This window comes from Pleurodeles waltl, chromosome 6, assembly GCF_031143425.1.
Source record: "Pleurodeles waltl isolate 20211129_DDA chromosome 6, aPleWal1.hap1.20221129, whole genome shotgun sequence".
Lineage (NCBI taxonomy): Eukaryota > Metazoa > Chordata > Amphibia > Caudata > Salamandridae > Pleurodeles > Pleurodeles waltl.
Genome location: NC_090445.1, coordinates 312,592,981 through 312,613,914, shown reverse-complemented (window position 1 = coordinate 312,613,914; position 20,934 = coordinate 312,592,981). Strand labels below are relative to the sequence as shown.

Sequence of the window (20,934 nt, the reverse complement as noted above, 5' to 3'; positions counted from 1 at the left end):
TAAGCTATTTACATTTGCGGTAGAGTTCCCGGCTCGGGCCTGCTGCCTGTAGTTCTATGAGCTCTTAAAGCTCCAGTCAAATGGATGATAAAGAGACAATGTTCCAGATGAGTTACAGGCACAGGAAGAGAAAAGCAAGCCATCAAATAAGAAGCAAGCAGTTAAGAGTGACAATAAAATAATCAATGGACACAATAGGTTGTTTTAAATGAGACAGCTAGACCTGTCTGGTGAGCGAGACCTAAAAAAACCATTTTAAACAATAGTTTTGGCATTTATCTAAGTGATAGTAAATTTTTCCTAATTTTGTGCTTTCAACCTACTTGTAGTTCGTGGTGGAAATTGGTGAGAATCCTGTGGCTGAACCCGAAAAACCATATGTTACTGAAAAGTAGACATTCCAAACTCAACGAAGGGTCATTTGGGTAGATTTCATGTCCTTATTCTAAAAGAAATTAATCACTGACTTGAAAAAATAATGAAAATAATTAGGGAAAAATATCAATCGGTGATACAGTTCCATCTGTAATTTGTTGCCTGTATGGCCATTACCCATGGCCAGTTTGCAGAAATAAAATAACCTTACCACTGTTAGGCCTTTCTTGTTGCATGGAGAAATAGTGTTTCTTGATTGTCCAAAAATACATGATACCAGAGCCGATAACTGAGCTGCAGCTTAAAATTATTTTTCATTGTGTACTAACTGTGCAGCAATTCATATGGCAAAATCTAATGAATAAAAAATGGGTATGAAGGAAACCTATGCATTTTTTAAATGTGCCAAAGATACTGGGTTTTGGAGTAGTGTTTTTGTGCAACTCTGAATTTAGGGTTACCCATGATACATGTGACACAGAGGGCTTTTTGCGAAATGTGTTGTTCTTTGCACTCTGGTTTACATGGGGAAGCTGAAAACAGAGATACGTCCAGTTGAGAATAACAACTGTTCTACTATTTTGTTTTCCCACCCATCTCTTGATTAAAAAACACAGAACCACATTTATATGGGTGAGCCTATCACCTGCAGCGGGAAAGGCCCCAAAATCTAATATGGCGGAATCAAATGTTTGCCAGAAAAAAACAACCCATTTTGGTGATGCAAGTAGTTGTGGAGTTTGGGGCCAGGCTTGCCTACCACCCAGGGACACCTTCCAAACCTAGGTATTTCTGAAAACTAGTCACTATGGGTATTCCATGGTTTTGGTTATTTGTATGACTCCCACTACCTTTTGTTACCAGGAATGCTCTAGATCCCTCAAACTTTGGCCCAAATCACACATTTTTCTCAAATGTCTGTAAGGGAACGGGTAGTTTACCTCCACTCCTCCCAAGAAAAACAGTACAAATATGTCTTGCTTGCCCTGGGATTTCAAAGGTTTTATATCCTATATACAAAGGTATTGTTGGAAGAGCTTAGTCTTCATGAGTCTTTAAAAAAACGTAATCTCTCATCGCAGAAGAATAGCGTTGTTTCCATAACTTGATATCTTGTCTAGGGGTATGCTAAGACTGAATTACTTCTCCTAGTAAGGCTCTGAGTTACCCAGTTAATCATTCTAAGTTTAGACAAAGGGCTTGAAAGGGAGAGAAGGATGGCACAACTCCACTTCAGGTGACCAGAACCATATGTTAACTCAAAGGGCTGCTTGTACAGATAACTTTCCCATATTGAACCTTTGGCACCCAAAACTGAGGCTATCTCTGAAGGGAAGCAGCTGTGAGTATTTGCTGTAATGCGCTTTGAAAAATCACTAAAACTTTACATTTGTTATTTTTTATTCCAGAATTAGTCTGTCTCTGTTTTCCTTTAGGCTGTAGGTGTTTATCAGGCCCTTATATCTCTGGACTAAGGCATATAAGACTTGTGTCTCTCTAGGATAATGCCACCAAGTTGGTTATATAGGGACATCTATGCATCTGTATTAACGACTCTCCTTTTATCTCCCATTTTCATTTTTCTAGGATTTTTCCTGCCAGTCTTGCCTGATGCTTTCTCATGTGCATTGCTCTTGGGAACAAGCTGCACTCATCCTGGTACAGTCTGGATGGATGGCACAAGGTTTCTAGACGTCACCTATTGCTTTTACTATTGAAGTCCCTGATTCCAATGAGTGCATCCAGACCAGCCTTTCTTTCTCTGGTAGGTATGAAAATATCCTGGGTGACATGTCCAAAGCCTCTCTGCTGAAAATCTTGATGTGTGCAGTAACACAATTTTCATCAGCCTTCAAGAATTCTCTCCCATGCCCCTTCCCCATGAAGAGCTCATCCAGAAGGCTTGAGGGTGATTCAGCTTTCCTCTCTGGAATCAGTCGATGGGAGAGTTAACCATTTTTGGCTGTTCGTACTTTCTACTCATTTGCTAGCCTAGTGCTAGTTTGGAGAATTTTGGACCGTATTTTCATGGAAAGTTTTATTGATCCTAAAACTTCAAATCCAGGTAATCTGACCAGCTCCCTATTGGCCTACTGGCTCACATTTTTCATAGCTCCATTTTTGTCAGCACTGGTAAGTTTATTTGACATACATTCTGTGTGCATTTTACCTGAGACACCCCACCGCCTTATACCTGAGACACCCCACCGCCTAGTCTCTCTTTGCCTTTGCAGGATACTGGATTTGTAGGTGGTTGTTAATCCTGACTTCCTTAGTGTGGTTTTCCCTCAAACATTTTACCTTCGCTCCTCCTTTTTTGCTCACTTGTTTTTTGTTGGCTCTAGGTCTCTGCTAGAGCCAGTGCTAAAGTGCTTGTGCTCACTCCTGTAAACTTGGCTTACACCCAATTGGCAGATTTAATTTACTTGCAAGTCCCTAGAAAAGTGGCATGCCATATACCCAGGGCTGGTAAATTGAAAGCTACTAGTGGGCCTACAGCACTTATTGTGCCACCGTAGCCCTTTTTAATAACCAAATTTTATTAGTTTTAACAATTATCAGCAGCATCCACCAACAACCGATTAACATAATCAGTGTGCACTGGATAGTAGACAGAAGAGAAAGATCAGTAAACAACAACAGCATCACACCAGCAGTCCGAGATGTGTGCACCTCCCACCCCATATCTTGTCATGTATTGGGGCATACTTGTGCTTCAAAGATCGGCTTTTCCTGATGTGCACACCAGTCCACCCGTTTCCCTCAGACCTCCAACCAGGGGGGTTCCGGCTGTTTCCAGGTTTGGGCAGTGTCCCTTTTGGCCACTAATGTGGCCACTAAAAAAAAAGTCCTTTCCGACCTCGGCCCCCCAACCTCTTCCAGCAGACCCTTTAGGAACATCCAAGGACCAAGGTTAATGTGGCAATGGAGCACCACAGAGATCTTTCGTCCTATCCTTCCCTAAACCCGACAATGCAGGACAATACCAGACCATATGGAAAAAAAATCAACAGTGGGAAGGATGCACCTCGCACACGCAGCCTACGCAGCAAGGCCCGTCCACAGCATTCACTGGGGGTCAGATATGTCACGTTTAGATAGTTGAAGTAGCCCTTTAAAACCTGTCTAAGGCCTGCCACTGCAGCCTGGGTGTAGTTTTAAACTGCCATTTCAAACTGCCAAAATAAACATTTTGCCAGGCCTAACCCTTCCTTTTTAGTTCTAATACGTAATTCCTAAGGTAGGCCCTAAACAGCACATGGTGTGCTGTATATAAAAATGTGGCCATTTTTACATGTCCTGGTAGTGAAAAACTCTCAAATTCATTTTTCACTATTGCAAAGCCTACCTACACCAAAGGATGACATTGTTTTACCTTTTTTAATAGGTGATTTTTTTGTCTGGGTGCAGGTGGGAATGTCATGTTTGGCGCCTGAGGAATTGCAACTTAAAACTCTCTTTAATGGTAGAGTTTGATTTTAAGTCACAATTTTGAAAATGCCACTTTTGGAAAGTTGACATTTTATTTCCCTAACCATTTGGTGCCTGTAGCTTGTTCCTGGTCATACAACTAGGTGTAGTTGGCAGTTGTTCTTTGTGTGTTCCTTCCAGACAGCCACACAATAGAGGATGTGGGTGTTAACAGGCTGGGACATACTGACTTCAAAGACATTGCCTCAGCTTACACAAAAGACATAACAGTAGCGTATTATGCCTGCAGACAGACTGGGACAAGGAGAGGGAGGAAGGAAATTCCAGACACTTCTGTGGGGGGAAGACACCAGAAGTTTCTTCCACTTCAAAATGGGCACCAACTATAAAAATCATTTACAATGCAATGGGTCTTGCATTTGCTTGAGTTAGAGCTATTAGCGTTGTAAATTCCTAACTGGACTTTTCTTGCCACATAAATTGAAAATGAAAAGTAAAATAGTTGACATAAGCGAGCCGATTCAAAGTGCCATGACCGCCATGAGCGTGAGTGCGAAGGAGAGGCACAAAAGGAAAAAAGAAGTTCGCTCGCAGTCAAACATATCAGCAATCATGCAATTATCCATGTAACAAGTTCGATGGCCAAGGCGGTAACAAAACTGCCCAAGGAGGGACAAACGTAAAGCATTTACCAATGATAACAAAGGATTTTTGAAAGGCAAGCTCATGAACGAGTCATAGTGATGGGCGTGCCGTGGTTAAAAGCCCACATTGATAACAACACGTAGGAAAAGCAGCACTTGTGCGCTGTTATGCTCGACCTAAACAGCAACTAGCTGCGTCACAACCTACAAGGACCTAGATCCTCCAGACACTTGCATTAACACGGTACTCATAAAAGCGGACACTTCCATCAGACTTGTAGCAGTGAAATATTTCCACTGTTAAAACTTCAGTGCTTTCGAGGCAGTGTCTTTCTTGCACAAGCTCCAGATTCAGACAAGGCACGTCAATTTGCAGTTTGTGCCATAGACAAAAAAAGTACTCTGAAACAAAAGTACACACCCTAATGAATATACACACACGAGGTACCACAAGACACTCGAAACGTGTTTCTTCACAAGTATGCACTAAGATACACATAGGGTGTGACAAAAGAGTATGCACAAATGTATGCAAACCTTTTTGTAAACAACATACAAACCTGCTCTCCATAGTATGGGATCTGCCCAGTATCACACTGCCACACACTCATTTACACTTCTGTATTGATTAGACAGCTTCACAATAGTTACTAGTGTGCATTTTAGTTGCACTGTGTACTAGTATGCATAAACCTTGTGCACAAATTCCAGAATGAACATATCTTCTGTGGTTTGGGCAGAACTTCTCACATAAACTCAAATTCTCCTATATAGACGTATCCACACATGTATAACATATGCACTTCTGCGGAAAGCCGCTTTTGTATTTAACAAATTTTACCCCCAAAGTGGACTCGTAGTGCTGTAGATAATTGGCGAGGCGACACAGTGAGTGGACTAGCCAGACCTCACCCATGTAATTTGCAGGTTGTGTGCAGATATCAGCAGCAAGTAGTTTGCATGCTTAGATGTCTCAATAAATAAAAACTGAAGCTTTTGTTATGCTTGTGAAGTCTTGAGTAGATGACTGGCCTGCCCATAGTTCATTGTCATGCTTTTCCTATGTTTATGCACTGGTGTACTTTTTTCATGAAACCTGCAATATTTCACTTACTCACTTAAGTGTTCCCTTTGAAACTCTGTTTTATGTCCGAAAATGAATGGATATGGAAAACCGTTTTTAGAAACAACTTAATAGTTGCAGACTTCCTGAACTGAATGTGAAAAAACATATGCGAAAACTTTGAGTAGTAACCATAGGATTTACGAGAATTACATAAGGTTTGTGAGAGATAACCTTTGCATCTACCACACAAAACAAAACTTGCACACCTGGACTTTACCTTGCACTTATTTGTAAATATATTCACAATCCAGATGCATACATGCCTTCTCAACACACACATGTTCAGACAACTATTACAACATTCACATATGTAGCAGGTCATGAGATGAAATTTCACAATCATTGAAGTGTGTAATCACGTCTATGCATACTTATACACACCTTAGATAGCACAGAAGTGAATACTTCCATGCATACATCCGACCTCCATCACCTGCACACACATGTTGTGATGAAACAGTTAATCAAGCATGTAGAAAGAGTGGCTTTCCTTTGGTGGTTGGTTGGTAAGTAAGGATAAAGGTCTTGGTGAGATAGCAGAGTGGGTTGCAGGCCTACTACACTTCTCTTTAAAATACTAATCAATGTTTTCTTCTGAATTTGAAATGAGCATAACTGAGTTGGGTTGCAGTGATTTCTCCTAACACAGCACATGTATGCCCAGTGGAATGTTTGCCCCTTATCCTTCCCTTTTTGTGGCCCCTCGTTTGCAGAGTTTGGCTTAGACAAAAATGTTATTACTCTTTTATCAGATGCTTCAACATCTGAGCGTAAGAGCAGCAGCTGGTGGTAAGGTTGTATTGCAGTGTTATAACTCTACACCTGCATCCATCCATGACTAGGTGATTCAGTTAGAGCAGTATTTTACAGTACAGATTTCTCATCTCTTGACCATGTTAGTGTAGTCAGTTTGGATACTATGTCAGGGAGTTGTGCACATAGTGCAGAAATCTTCTGTAGTTATCAGGCAAATGGTTCCAAATTCCATCTGGACTAAAATGGCCTTACATCCTTCCAATGTCCATAACATCAGTAGCATCATGTTCGGTGTGTGTGATTTAATCATGAAGAGGCAGTGCAGGTTGCGTGGTGTGCTATAGAAGTGTATGAGGGAGCCAATGATGTCACACAGACCTCACCTGCCACGCCTTTCTAAAGAGCCCTACTACAGGGAGCACACAACATCACTCATTGACCAGGCCATCGCTCACAGCACACAATAGCAACACAGTAAAAAGTTTGGTGACAGGCATGTGCACGGGTGGGGCAGCTGTAGAAGACGATGAAAAGCACCCAATTGATCAATGGAATATAGGCGCTTACAGCTCACTCATTTTCTGGGGAACGAAGACAGGCTCTGGGTTCAGGGAAGAAGCTGAGGATGAGGAGCCTTAAAAAAGATGGAGGGCAAACTTGAAGTCTATCTCATTTCCTTACATTTTTGACTCAGCCGTTCATCCTACCAACAGCGATTATAAGTGTCACTGAGCTGAGACCCATCATAAGCTCTTATGAAAGTGTCTCCTTTAGTTTGCGTGTCTGCAGCATATGAATGGCCTTTTTGACATACACACACACACACTCACACTCAGTCTAACGGGACAATGAAATTTTACGGTTGGGCCTCTCTTTTGTAAAAATACAAATGTACTGGCTCTCTGCCACTCGCTGAGCAGAAAGGGAGAACAAGTGGATGGCACAGAATTGTGGCAGGTACGGAGGAGAAAAGCAAAACTGGACTTTTTTTTGCCCCATTAATTGGGATTACATGGCTTGTGTTTCCTAGCTGAGGCCTGGTATGCTGAAGTGCTACAACAGCTCAATACAGTTACTACCAGCTGAAACTCCACTACTGTCACAGCATTGTAAAGGGGTTTACAGGATTATACCATTAGCTCACGTTCATGCCATCAGCGCTCCTGACGGAGAATATTTCGGATACTGTGTACTATGGAAATAAATAGTTTCTAGACTTTGTACTACCTCGTTGTTGTGTAAGCTTGTGTGGCGCACAGAGTGTTGTTTTTGCGCAGCTGTCAGAACCTCACTGAAAGTAGGATTGAGGCTTGAAAAGAACTGCCCCTTTGTATGTCCTGCTCCGAGACTATAGATTCATTTTGGTCTCTGCCTTTATCCTGCGTTCGCCAGTGTTGTTGTTGGTAAATTCAGTTTTTGTGCTTATAAAGTTCCTGGCTTTTCATTAGGGAAAGAAAAATTAAGTATCAATTTTTAAATGTAGGGATGACAAAGCAAGACGGTCTTAACCCGGACAAGGTTGTTGGATTAATGCTTTATTGCAAGCCTATCCGTAAACGAGTTGTAACTTCCTAACTGTGAACAGAAAGGGAATTTCACCCTTCAGGCCAAGGACAATGTTTGTATGCTAACAGAATGAAGAGTCTTGCAAGCATTTTTGCCTTGCATTTCAACAAAGCTCTAATGAAGTTAGCAGAGCAGCCTGAGAAGATTTATGGCCCCAGTAAAGGAGATAAGCAGTGCCCTGTGTGCGATGTCATGAGTGCTGGCAGGGAGGGGCTCTGGAGAGAGAGACTCTCTGCGATGTGATGCAAGGGCATATGGTGGTTGTTTAGTAAAATAAGATTTTTCTTAGGAGCTGGGTAAACGAGGACAGCACTGGAATAAAGCCAAAACAAATGTCAGTGACGTGGGAGAAGGTGGAGGAAAGGAATGCCACAATAAAACGCAGGCAGCTACCAGCCTAAAACACGCACAGTGAAAGGGGACCACCAAAGGAGTTAATAAAAGTAGTCACAGCAACCGATAAATAAACCAAAGTGGAACAATACAGTAGTTGGTCACTGCTCTGAAACAGAAAAAGGAGTGAGAAATAGGCAGAAATGACCACTAGTGAGCAAGCATTTGTAAAGGATACTGCAACCAACAAATGAAACTGCTTTCACCCACAGTATAAGTAAGTATATATCAGGTCGTTCTCTAACACTCCGCCTAAAAGGGGGACTCCCAGACCCACTCTTCAGTATATTTCTGGACTGTGAACTGCCCTGCTGCCAGATGACTGCCCTACTGTCTGAGAAGGAAGATGGACCTACACACTGCACTCCATGGCTAAAGTGACTTCAAGGGTCTGCTGACTGACCTCTTGTTCTGAGCTATAGGGACACAACAAGCTCCAGAGGCCTCCCTGCAACTACCCAGCTGAGCTTCTGTACTGGACCTGAAACTGGACCTGCCTGAGCCCTGCTGACCTCTGCTGGAGTGAGTTCCTGAGCCCCAGAATGTGCCTCCCAGGTCCTGGACCTTTGGTGTGCCATCAGTTGAGCTCTTTCTAGAAGAAAATAAGAAACCTGAAGTCTTGGACCCTTTAGGACCACCAGTGGGCTTGTTTGCACCAAGATCTTGCAGACTGCCAACGGAAAATCAGTGTGAACGTGGCTCTTTACACTACAGTGACCGTCAGCGAAGACCTAAAATGCAAGATATGCACTTCGCGCTACAGCATGGAGAGCCCACTGTGACCGCGAATGTGATCTCCAACTATGACCATCTGCGATGCCCGGGAGGATCTTTGCACTACAGCAATGACCATCTCAGCGCTCTCCATCCTTCTCTTGGCCTCCTCCACCGCGAACTAAAATCTTTGCGCTAGACTTTAGAAGGTAATCTTTTCAGCAGCACTAACCTGGTCCCTGTATCCAGCACGTGGTCAATCTGAACTAGTTACCTAATCCAACAGTAGAATGAAATTTCCTAAAAGATAAAAACAACTGCTTACAATCGCAGCCAAGAGTGAAGACCGGGAGGTGTGCTGCAGGCACAACAATATAAGCATTATGGGCATAGCAAAGTCTCGGCACACTAGCTGCATGGCCTTCTATGTTGAACACCTGCTCATTGATTTATCTGGTCATGAGAGTTTTACAACTCTGTTCTGTGTAGAATGTATCTATAGGTCATTGTGTCTGCGCCCTCCGTCTGGTGTGCCTCCTAGATCAATTATACTTCATCTATTAAACTTTTGGGATCATGATACTGCTGTACATCTGTCCCAGGAGAAAGGTCCCTTACAACATCAGAGTTCCTCTATCCCGATATTCCATAAATTCCTGATCCTGGTGAAGGAAGCATGTAGTAAGTTTCTTGAGGTTAAGCGCATGCTTTGAGGACTATTTGTTAACTATTCTATGCTATACCCAACTCGATTTGGATCTACTAGCTGCCTTGCTAACTACTCTACACCAGAACATCATTTACTTTGCAGTCCATGGCTGCCACGTCTCAAGGTGTGGATGACCTGTAGCGGATTATATTGTTCTTGGTTTCATTTTACATTTCTGTTAATGCTGTTTTTTGCTTTTGAAGTACGATCGGGGACGTATTGCACTGAAAGTTGGGGTGTTCAGTGCGAGTGGGGGGAATGGTGGGATGGTTGGTGTTTTTTTCCACCTATACATTTACCATAGAAGTTCCAAGGATGCCCATTTAATAATAACGACTCCTATGTTACCCATTTATATGGGATATTGACATGTCTGGTGGCCACAAGACATTGGTGACCCAGCTCACATGGAACATCAGAGGGCTCAATGATCGCGGTAAGGCTGGTAAAGTGCTGGCATACTTAGACAGATAAGTAAAGTTATATAGATTATATATTCACTGAAAAACCAAGATTACAGGGACGTTATAGTTAGGTTCTGAATTTACTCGTACAAACCCATAGAAATTTAGCATTTGCAGGTAGAGTTCTTTCAAATAACTATAACTTGCGCCCTAAGGCAACTCGTGCCCTTGCCATGCTCAGTTTCCTTATCAATAATTTTATTGCAAATGTTGCAGTGATCATCTCAAAGATGCCATACAAGATCTCATCAGTGATATAATATGTGGAGTAATTAGCTGTGCATTGCGAATGCGCGAGTTATAGTTACCTTAGGGTGCAAGTTACACTGCGTGCGCAGCAGGGGTTGGTTGCAAGGCCAGGCCTTGCAGCCAAGCCCTTTTAAACACCCAGCCCGCTCCAAGCACAGCCTTTGGCCGTGCGCAGTGCAGGTTGGTCACATGGCCTGTCAGTAGATTTGTGAGTAGGTGCGTGAGTTTTTGACTGGGTCTGAAAGTGGGTGTGTACGACTATGAGTGGGGACATGAGTGGATGTGTGAGTGGAGCCATTAGTCTGAGTGCATGTATGAGTCAGTGAATTAGTGTACGAATGAGTCTGTGGTTTTTTGTTCCAAATGTTTTCATATTTGCAAATATTTCGCGCATGATGATGAAAAATTATTTGAAACCCATAATTTGCCCCTAAAACACAACTATATCACACCCCTGGGGTCAGGGTACCTTCATCCTGACCCCTTATGCCACTTTCAATTAGTATTTGCACTCCCGAGGGCCATGTCCTGTGAAATAAAATGGCGTCTGCAACTTTCTAGTCAGGTTGCGGTCACTCAGTTACAGCACTTCTTTTTACATGTGCACTTGTAGATTTTCATGAAATGCTTGCAAGTTATCCGCGTCCAGAGATATACAAATTTGGATTTCCCTAACTTTCTGAAAAACTACTGAATAGATTTACACCAAATAAGTGAAAGCACAATCGGTGTTGTGAAAGCTACCTTCCTGCCAAATTTGGTGTGGTTCCGTCCAGCATTTAGACTGTAGTCGCGCCTAAATGCCCTATGGCAGTGGTAACCAACCTGTTGACTTTTGTGAACTGCCACTTTATCAATACTGGAACACGGGGATCCCCCACTGAATCATTATTAGAATTTGAGGACCCCCCACTGAGTCATTACTGAAAGCTGGGGACCTAATCTGTTAAATTTATTACATTTTCTAAGCAGTCACGGTCCCCCTGAGGAGGCTTCATGGACCCACAGGGGTCCCCGGGCCACAGGTTGGCAACCACTGCCCTATGGGATTTAAAATGGGAAATTTTACTTTTATGCCACACCCTTTTTCTTGGCCCCTGCTTGACAGATCAACCCAAAACTTTCTGTGCAAGAGAAGAATCACTGCAACACTTCTTTTGGAAATTTTTGTGAAGATTCGTCAAAGGGCGCTAAAAATATAGGCAAGTGAAAAAAAAAAATTTCTATGGAAAATAGTCCTAACTATCTAGTGGCAACCACCACTAGATAATGTATAGTCACGGAAAAAAAACAAAGGTTACACAGACGTTATAGCTAGGTTCACATTTCACACACACAACACCATAGAAATTCAGTAGTTATAGTTACCTGAGGCTAATTATAACTTGTGTCCCTGTAATGCACGGCTTGTTATTACCACACGTATTACATCACTGATGACATGGTCAGTGACATCACTCATGACGTCACCCAGTGAGTGTAAGTGGTTGAATGGATGTGTGAGTGGATGTGTGAGTGTGTCTACGGGAGAGTGAGCGGTTGAGTCAGTTGCTTTATGGGGGAGTGAGTGGATTTGAAAGTAGATGTAAGGGAGAGCAAATGGCTGTGTGAGTGGCTGCACGGGGGAGTGAGGGGTGTGTTAGTGCTTGTATGGTTGAGTGACTTGGTGTGTTAGTGACTGTATCTGAGTGAGTGGGTGAGTCAGTGGCTTTATGGGTGAGTGAATGGGTGTCTGAGTAGCTGTAGGCATAAGTGAGTGGCTGGGTCAGTGACTATGCGAGAGTGATGTGGATGTGTGAGTAGCTGTATCGGTGAGTGAGTGGCTATGTGAGTGGCTACATGGGTGAGTCAGTGTGAGAGTGCCTGTATGGGTGAGTGACTGGGTATGTAGGTGGTTGTATTGGTGAGTGAGTAGCTGTGTAAGTGACTGTATGGCTGAGTGAGAGTTTGCACAGACCATCCCCAAGGGTTTGCCACCTGCCCGGAGTCGCATACAGATTTAAAGAGGGGGTCCAGCCCAGGCAGATCAAAGGAGGGGGTGCTGCATGGCCCACCTTCTGGAGCCATACATGGCCCTGGGGACTGTCACCCCCAAGGGCCGGCTCTTGCCACCTCCAGAGGGGACCACCCTTGGGAGGTAGCTCTTTGCTATTGCTTGGCTGGAGCTGCTTCCACCAAGCAGAAGCAAACATAACTCTGCTCCCAGCAAGCGGGAGCATTAAAATTGCTCCCACTTGCTGGGAGCTGAGTTTTCATCTCTTTTCCTGCACGCTATCATGCGGGCAGGGAATGAGATGAAAAGATTGCTCCCGCAGGGAGCCGGCTGGGACTGCTGGGGCGTTGAGGCTTCCCCCGTGGTCTCCATCAAGGAAGGGCACCACACAAGGACATGGCTGGACCCCAAGGGATCGGGTCCCCCTGATCAAAATCAGCCTTGTTGTCCCCCTCCCATTTTAAAAATAAAAAATGGCCCAAGAAGGTGATGGTCCCTGGCGCCCGGGAGGGGTCCTCACTGCCCCATAAGTATTTTTAATTTATTGCCCTAGGAAGGTGGTGGTCCCCAGGGCTCGCCCCGCCACACATGGCCAAAGGCTGTGTCTGGCACAGGGGTGGCTACCAGGCCCTTCGGCCAGACTTGTGTGTGGTGCGGGGTTGGGTGGTTGTAGGGGGCTGGCAGCAGGAACTGGCTGCAGGTGCGCACAGCGTTTGTTGGATTAACGTATAATAATTAATATTACTTTACGTTAAAGAAAACATAAAATTCACTGAAAAAAACTAAGTTTGTAGGGATGTTATAGTTAGGCTTACATTTTAAACGTACAAAATCATAGAAATTCAGCTATTATAGTTAATTATTTCAAGTAAGTATAACTCTTTCCCTAAGGTAACTATAGCTTGTGCCTTCACCATGCACTGCTTATTACCCCAGATGTTACAGTACTCATGACCTCTTTGATAACATCATTGATAATATCACTGTAACGTCTGCAGTAACATTATTGATGAGAAAACTATGCATGGTGAGGGCGTGAGCTATAGTTACCTTGGGACTAGAGTTATAGTTACCTTGGGGCAAGAGTTATAGTTACTTGAATAACTGCAACAGCCGAAGTTCTATGGTTTTGCACGTTTAAAATGTGAGCCGAACTATAAGGTCCCTGTAATCTTTGTGTTTTTTTAAGTGAATATACATATATGTCATCGCTCTTCCTATTTCCCTGTACAAACATGTACCAAACCTGGTTAGAGTACTGTAAATATATTCTTTTTATTTTAGCTGACCCTGACACTTTGGCAGATCCAACTGGCTTCTTCGCATAACCTAGATGCCTTTTTTACTTTTTAAATACCGATGTATCATCTACGCACACAACGTATCCTCATAGAAAAAAGACTACTTCTTTGACGTGACAGCCATATCACCTGAAACCACCTTATGTGCCTCAACAAAACATTATGTTCACATCAAATATGCTTTAGAATTTTTCTCATTGCTCTTTATTATGACATTGTTGGACTTGAGCTTGTGTGACACAGCGGTATTTAAATAAAGTAAAAATGGTGCCTACATTATGTGAAGAAGGCAGTTGGATCTGCTGAAACGCATCAGGGTCACTTAAGAGAAAAAGAATATATTTACAGTACTCCAGCCGGTGTTGGTACCTGTTTTTATGGGGAAACAGGAATGTCAGTGATGTGAGTCCAAGTTTTGCTGGTACCGGAGAACAGACACACACCTCAATCAGGAGCACTGTGGCAACCAGCTGCAGGAATATATATCTCTATATCTAGCTATATATCTATATAGATATATATATATATATATATATATATATATATATATATATATATATATATATATATATATATATATATCCAAACGTACAAACACTGTCCTGGTAAGTGACGAGGCGGATTCTTAAGCGGTCCGGTGCGGGTTCCAGGAGCCCAAAAATCTCACGTACAGCAATTTCATAATCCAGAAAAGGATAACCGGACACCATGGCCATGCAATTTTACATTTATTGACGCGTTTCGGCCGTAGCCTTGCTCACAATACTCCTCCAATTCATTCTAATCACATATAAACCTAGATTACAAAACATGAAAAAAGGACTAATTTCGAAGACAGGTTCCTCAGGAAATAAAAAATGGCAGCCATTTTGAACTACATCTCTTTACATAATAAAATACAAAAAGCGACACAGTGTTTACTGCAGTTCCTCCTACAATGAAGAACTATATTTATGTTTATGTTTCCTTCAATTTGTCAACCTTTAGCAATTATATATAGTAATATAGACTAAATTTCTTTAACCCTCTTCAGTTGAAACTATTCTAGTTCTTTTATTCCATTAATAGCAGAACATCCGCTTATCCACTATGTCTGTTTTTCAAGTTGACTCACCTAAGTTGCTGTCTTCTCATTAAGTCATTAATCATCTGCTCTTATCTCCAAAATTTTATAGTGTAATTGTTCACTTCTAAAACCAATTCCCAGTGTTAGAAGAATAAATATTTTAAATATAACCCATAAATAAATGAATCTAACTATAACAATCTAAAATATAAAAAACCCAACCACTGTGGCTTACTATTATCCATCTTGTCATCCTGTTATTCCGTTATTTAAACATCACATTTTAACGGCTAATACTGATATAATATCCAGACTGTTTATAAATGATACCTCTATTTAAATAAACATGAATATTAAATATATTCAATATTCTTGGAGTAAATAAATAAATAAGTCTACAGGTTGGAAACTCCTAAAACACCAGTACTACGCATGTAATCCCCCAACACATACGTTAATTAATAACCCCAAACATACCAACAATGGAATACAAATATAAATATAAAATTATTTGCAATTATTAATTAATTCATCTTAGGTAATGTCAAAAAATCAGAACATGAATTCAATTTTCTCTCAAATGTACAGCTAACTCCTCACTCAGGTTTAATCCTTGTGGAGCAAGGGTCTCAAAGTCAATAATATATTTTGACTCAAGAATCCTCAATTTTAAAGCTCTGTCCCCTCCACGTGGATCCCTCTTCACCTGATCAATCACTAAAAAATGTAGCTTGTTCACATCTCCATTATGCATAATCTGAAAGTGTCTTGTCACCGGTTACTTTTGGTCATTGTGTTTAATGGCTCTCATATGTTCGAGAACCCTCTTTTTTGCTCGGTGAATTGTACTGTTAATGTACACCTTATCACAAGGGCAAATTAGGCAGTAAATACAGTAATCAGTGTTGCAATTAAAGAGACCTCTAATTTTGAAATGTCTATATCCTAACCTAAGGGTATTAGAATTCTCACTCTTACTGCATGCTTTGCAATTCAAGCAGCACACAAAGCCTATGCTTTCATTGCCGTTGTCATAAGTGTTGTAAGTAATCATATTATGACTCAGATTATCTTGCAAGGACTTACTCTTTCTAAAAGTAATCTGCGGTGTCTCGTGTACATATTGTGTCAATACAGAATCTGTATGTAGAATGTGCCAGCTTCTACTTAGTATAGACCTAACCCTCTTCGATTGTTTAGAAAAAGTAGTAATGAATCTTATACTTTCTTCCTCAATTACTTTGGTGTTGCGAGTATCAAAGAGCAGGCTTTCTCTTGTGAATCTGCTGACCTTATCCATTGCCTGAGCAACCAGATGTTCACTATATCCCCGTTCTTTAAATCTTGTACACATATTTCTCTGTTCAAGTTCAAAGTCTAGGGCAGTACTGCATATTCGTTTTTGCTCGCAGAAGTTCCCCATAAGGGATACTGCGTATAAGACTACCCAGGTGTGCACTCTGTGCACTAAGAAGGCTGTTCCCTGCTGTTTTTTTTCCTATACAGTTTCGTGGTAAGTCTTTCTGCCTGTACAGTAATCATTACATCTTGTAGTAGACGGGTAGTCTTATACGCAGTATTCCTTATGGGGAACTTCTGCGAGCAAAACGAATATGCAGTACTGCCCTAGACTTTGAACTTGAACAGAGAAATATGTGACACTGCAATGACCAGTGCACCATTAACCTGGTCAACTGGCATTTGGTGTATTTATATATTCTTTCTGTCACATAGACAGTACGTCCTAATACACATGTAAATGGATATTGACTTAGCGATCGCCACAGCCCTGATACCATGTGAGTTATTCTTCATCATTGCTTATTTGTACAATGATGTATATTGTAAAAATTAGTTCTTTTTTCTTTTCTTGTGTTTTAACTTGTATCCCTCCTTAATGAAGAAAACAATAAACCATTGTAAAAAAAAATAATAGGTTAAGCTTGAGTACTGTGTGCTAGGCTACTAGAAGGTTGAGCACAGGTTAATTTAGTGACTTCTTGTAGTTCACCATGATAAGGAATATGGATGTTGCTTGAGAAGGACTAATGCTCCTCAAACAACAACCCAATTTCCCAAATTGGTGCTTTGTGGTGGGATCCAGTCCTTCTTTTTGCAGAGATTAGTGTAACACTGAAATCTGAAATAATTTGATACCAATGTGATTTTTTTTTTTCTTCATAATTCTCCTTAATTGGCCAAGTTTGCTTTTTGCCAAATTCACTCCCATTCTACCTGTCTGTGCCTTTGACCCTACCTGCAATTGTGGAATTTAAGCTCAGCAACATGGAGAGCTGCATTTCAGTTACGCTCAGAGGATTATACAAGGAGACAGGACTTCCAGCAAAGAGGATCTCCAAGAAAGAAGAGATTCAGAAGGCCCACAAGTTGCTAGACACAGTAGAGGAGGAGGATGTGGCTATGTAGGAGCAAGAAGAGGACCTGGGCACGAGGAGAAGTAAGAGTTGCCCATAGATGGGGAGCCCCTTGCCAGGGCAGAGAGCGTTGTGTTTTCCAACCGTCTTTCTCTAGAGAAACTGGGGAACAGGGAAACTGAATGAGAGACCAGGCTAACGTTAGCCAAATTGACATTGGAAGCAGCCAAAAAGGAGGCTGCTGTAAAAGGGTGGGAGAGGATGCCACTCAGGCCCTTGAGGAGAAGAAGTTGGCCCTAGAAGAAGCTGGAGCTGGTGAGCTGGACATCAGGGCCCACAAGTTCAGTCCAGCAAAACAGTGGTGGCAACAATACCACAGTGTCTACTTGATACAAGAGGGTCCACTTTCCCAAGGATATGGGGCCTAAATAAATTTGTTGTGGTAGATTCCATAGTTAAGCAGTGTGAAGCTTATGAGTTTGCCTTGGAGGTTCACAGGGTCAGTGAAGAGGACTGGGGAAGCCAGTCTCTGGAGGCACATACCCAGTGAGGGGAGATATACCCTGTTGGCCCTAGGAAAGGGGGAAAAGATGATGCCCCCCAAGAAGAATGCACTTATCAGACAGACCCAGTATAATAGAGGATCTAATGTTGGCAGGATTGGCCATCCTGACTTGATGTCACACTTCAGAGACTCTGCCTCAGCTCACACACAAAGGACTTCACAGTAGCCTGTTGTGTTGCGGACAGGCTGGGGCAGGACAGGGAGGCAGGAAATTCCAGACACCATTCCTACACAAGGAGGACTGCCCTGCTACCATAGGCCTACCCTGCAGCCTGAGAAGGATGACAGAATCTGCGCTCTTCATCCCAGACTGAAGTGACTCCAAGTGACTGACCTCCTGTTGTTAGCTCCAGAGGCTTCCCTTCAACTGCCTAGCTGACCTGCCTTGACCTATAACTGGACCTGCCTGAGCCCTGCTGGCCTCTGTTGGAGTGAGTTCCTGATCCCTAGGAGGTGCCTCCCAGGTCCTGGGCCCTTGGTGTGGCATCAGTTGAGCTCTTCCCCTAAGAAAAAAAGAAATTCTGACGTTTATCCTCTTCATGACCATAAACTGTCCCCTTCCTGTCAAGATCTTGCCTCCCACATCGACTGCCAGCGCAAAGTTCCATTGAACTCAACTACTTGGCGCTACAGCGACTGCCAGCAAAGACCAGCATCACAAGATCTAGACTTCGTGCTACAGCATTGGCAGCCCGGGTGACCACCAATTTAAAGTTCCAGCATTGACTATCTGTGATGCCTGTCAGGTTGTTTGTGCTACGACGACGACCGTCCGTGACACTCGACCTGCTCTACAACGACCATCCGCAATACTATCCCTGTTCCTTGCAGCCTCCACCATGAACTTTTTCAGCTAAAATAACCTGGTCCCTAAAACTCGCCCACTCTCCATCACGATCAGCCATAACTTGTGACTGTACCCGGCCTCGAATGACCTGATAACTACGAGTGGCGCATGTGCTTTTAAGTGCTAAACTTTTCCTTTAATCTTTGAAATCACATCTCTGTTTCTACTGATTGGATTGCTATTCTAGAATACATTTTACTGCATGTTTCTAAATTGGTGTTGCTGTTGCTCAAGTCTCTTCAAAGGCATAGCTACATTTGTGGCTACAGTGGTTTCAGAGTGTTTGTTTTTGATATTGCAGGTGGCAGAGGAAGGGGTTCTCTATTTCTGCATGCTTAACTTCAAAAAAGTAAAAGTACAGATTCCTACAGTGTTTTCCTTTTTTATATAGGACATCTTGAAGGGACCTTCTGAATAAAAATAATGATGAGAGGCATGGGTCACCCTGCGGCTGATGGATTCTTTCTATCCTCCTGACCATCTACAGGTAAGCAGTTCCACCGTGTGCACCACCTCATTGATTCCAATATCAGATGTTTGGCACTGTGATGGAAGCTATGGACATGTGAGTGAGTGGCACCTCTTAATGCCTCTTAATTCAGAATGTGTGATTATCTGTGTTGTCGTTTGCACAACTACTGTTTTTTACACTGAATTTGGGAAAATTATTAGCAAGTTATGTCCATTATGTTTAGTTACAGTGAGCATTTGGAGCAGGGGAAGTTAATGCCTTAGCTTACTGTTGCACTTGGCCCTTTTTGCAGGGTCATCCCAAAACTTTTTGCCTCCTTCCTCCTATTTTTTTCTGACTAGTTTTTGTTGGCTTACCATTGCTAACCAGTGCTAAAGTGCATATGCTCCCTGTCTAAATTGTATTGGTGATTGGTTTATCCATGATAGGCATATTTTAGTTGCTAGTAAGTCCTAATAAAGTACACTAGAAGTGCCCAGGACCTGTAAATCAAATGCTACTAGTGGGACTGCAGAACTGGTTGTGCCACCCACATCAGTAGCCCTGTGAACACTTCTCAGACATGCCACTGCAGTGCCTGTGCGTGCAGTTTTGATCTGGCAAGTGTACCCACTTGCCAGGCCCAAACCTTCTTTTTTACTACTTGTTAGTAGTCACCCCTAAGGTAGGCCCTAGGTAGCTTCAGGGGCAGGGTGCAGTGTATTTAAGAAGTAGGGCATGTAGTGGTGTGTTTAACATGTCCTCATAGTGAAATACTGCCAAATTCACTTTTCACTATTGCAAGGCCTATCTCTCCCAGGGGCTAACATGAAGACGACCTTTAAATGTCTTTTAAGGGCAGTTTACCATTGGGAACAGACAGATAGAGATCTGAAGTTTGGGGTCTCTGAACTCACAATTTAAAAATACATCTTTTGATAGAGTTGGTTTTTAGATTGTCTATTTGTAAATGCCACTTTTAGAAAGTGGGTATTTTCTTCCCTAACCATTCTGGGCCTCTGCCTGCCTGTGGAATCCATGACTGAGTCAGACTGACAGGCAGGCTGTTTGTGAATTCCCTCTAGACAGAGACACAAAGGGAGCTGAGGTCTGTCCTGCATATCCTGACGAGTCTCCTGGACTAGAGGGGGGAGGGAGGAGCGGACACCTGAACCTGAAAGGGCTGTGCCTGTCCTCATACAATGTAGTCTCTAGCCCCCTAGAGTGTGTTTGAAGTCACGACTAGGCAAAGGAGGATCTTGTAACAACAGATACTTCCCTTTGAAGTTTTCTGACTTCAAAGTCAGAGATGAGTATAAGTAGTGGACCCAAAACCCAGACTTTTAGAACAATTCTGGATCAGGAGGAACCTTTGCCAAAGAGAAGAGCTGGAGGAGGAGCACTGTCGTTTTGCTGTGTGTGCTTTACTGGGTTGGTCTGCAGTTGATGCTTCTGCCTTAAAGAGGACAAACACTGGACTTTGCTGCGTATCCTGCTTGTGAAGTTTCTCCAAAGGATTGGACTGACCTTGCCTCCTGTTAAGTCTCAGTGACATCAAGGGCTTCATCTGCCAGCACCTGAGCTTTCTTGCTGAGAACCCCCCCGACTTCCCAAGTGGTGATACATTCAGTCCCTGGGCCCTTGGAAGGAGCAGCTGGCAGAACCAGAGTAAAAATCCACACACCGGATCCGAGCGGCAGAAAAATCGACACAGGGCGTGCACCGTGGCTAACACATCGATGCAGCACCAGTGAAATCGATGCATCTCCAGCTCAGCGTGGATTCATCGATGCTGTGTGTCCATGTTTTCCCCCACCAATTCTGGATCAGGAGGAACCTTTGCCAAAGAGAAGAGCTGGAGGAGGAGCACTGTCGTTTTGCTGTGTATGCTTTACTGGGTTGGTCTGC

At 42.8% G+C, this 20,934-nt stretch overlaps 1 protein-coding gene across 2 annotated transcripts in view; it reads left to right on the top strand.

The window, feature by feature from the left end:
- BCL2L2 (BCL2 like 2) overlaps positions 1–20,934 on the top strand; it is a 190,457-nt gene that overhangs the window by 31,876 nt on the left and 137,647 nt on the right. For both annotated transcript variants that reach the window (XM_069238114.1, XM_069238113.1), the window contains exons 2-3: positions 1,963–2,140; positions 18,967–19,062. The gene's annotated coding sequence lies outside the window, so the exon portion shown is untranslated. The remainder of the gene's footprint in view (positions 1–1,962; positions 2,141–18,966; positions 19,063–20,934) is intronic.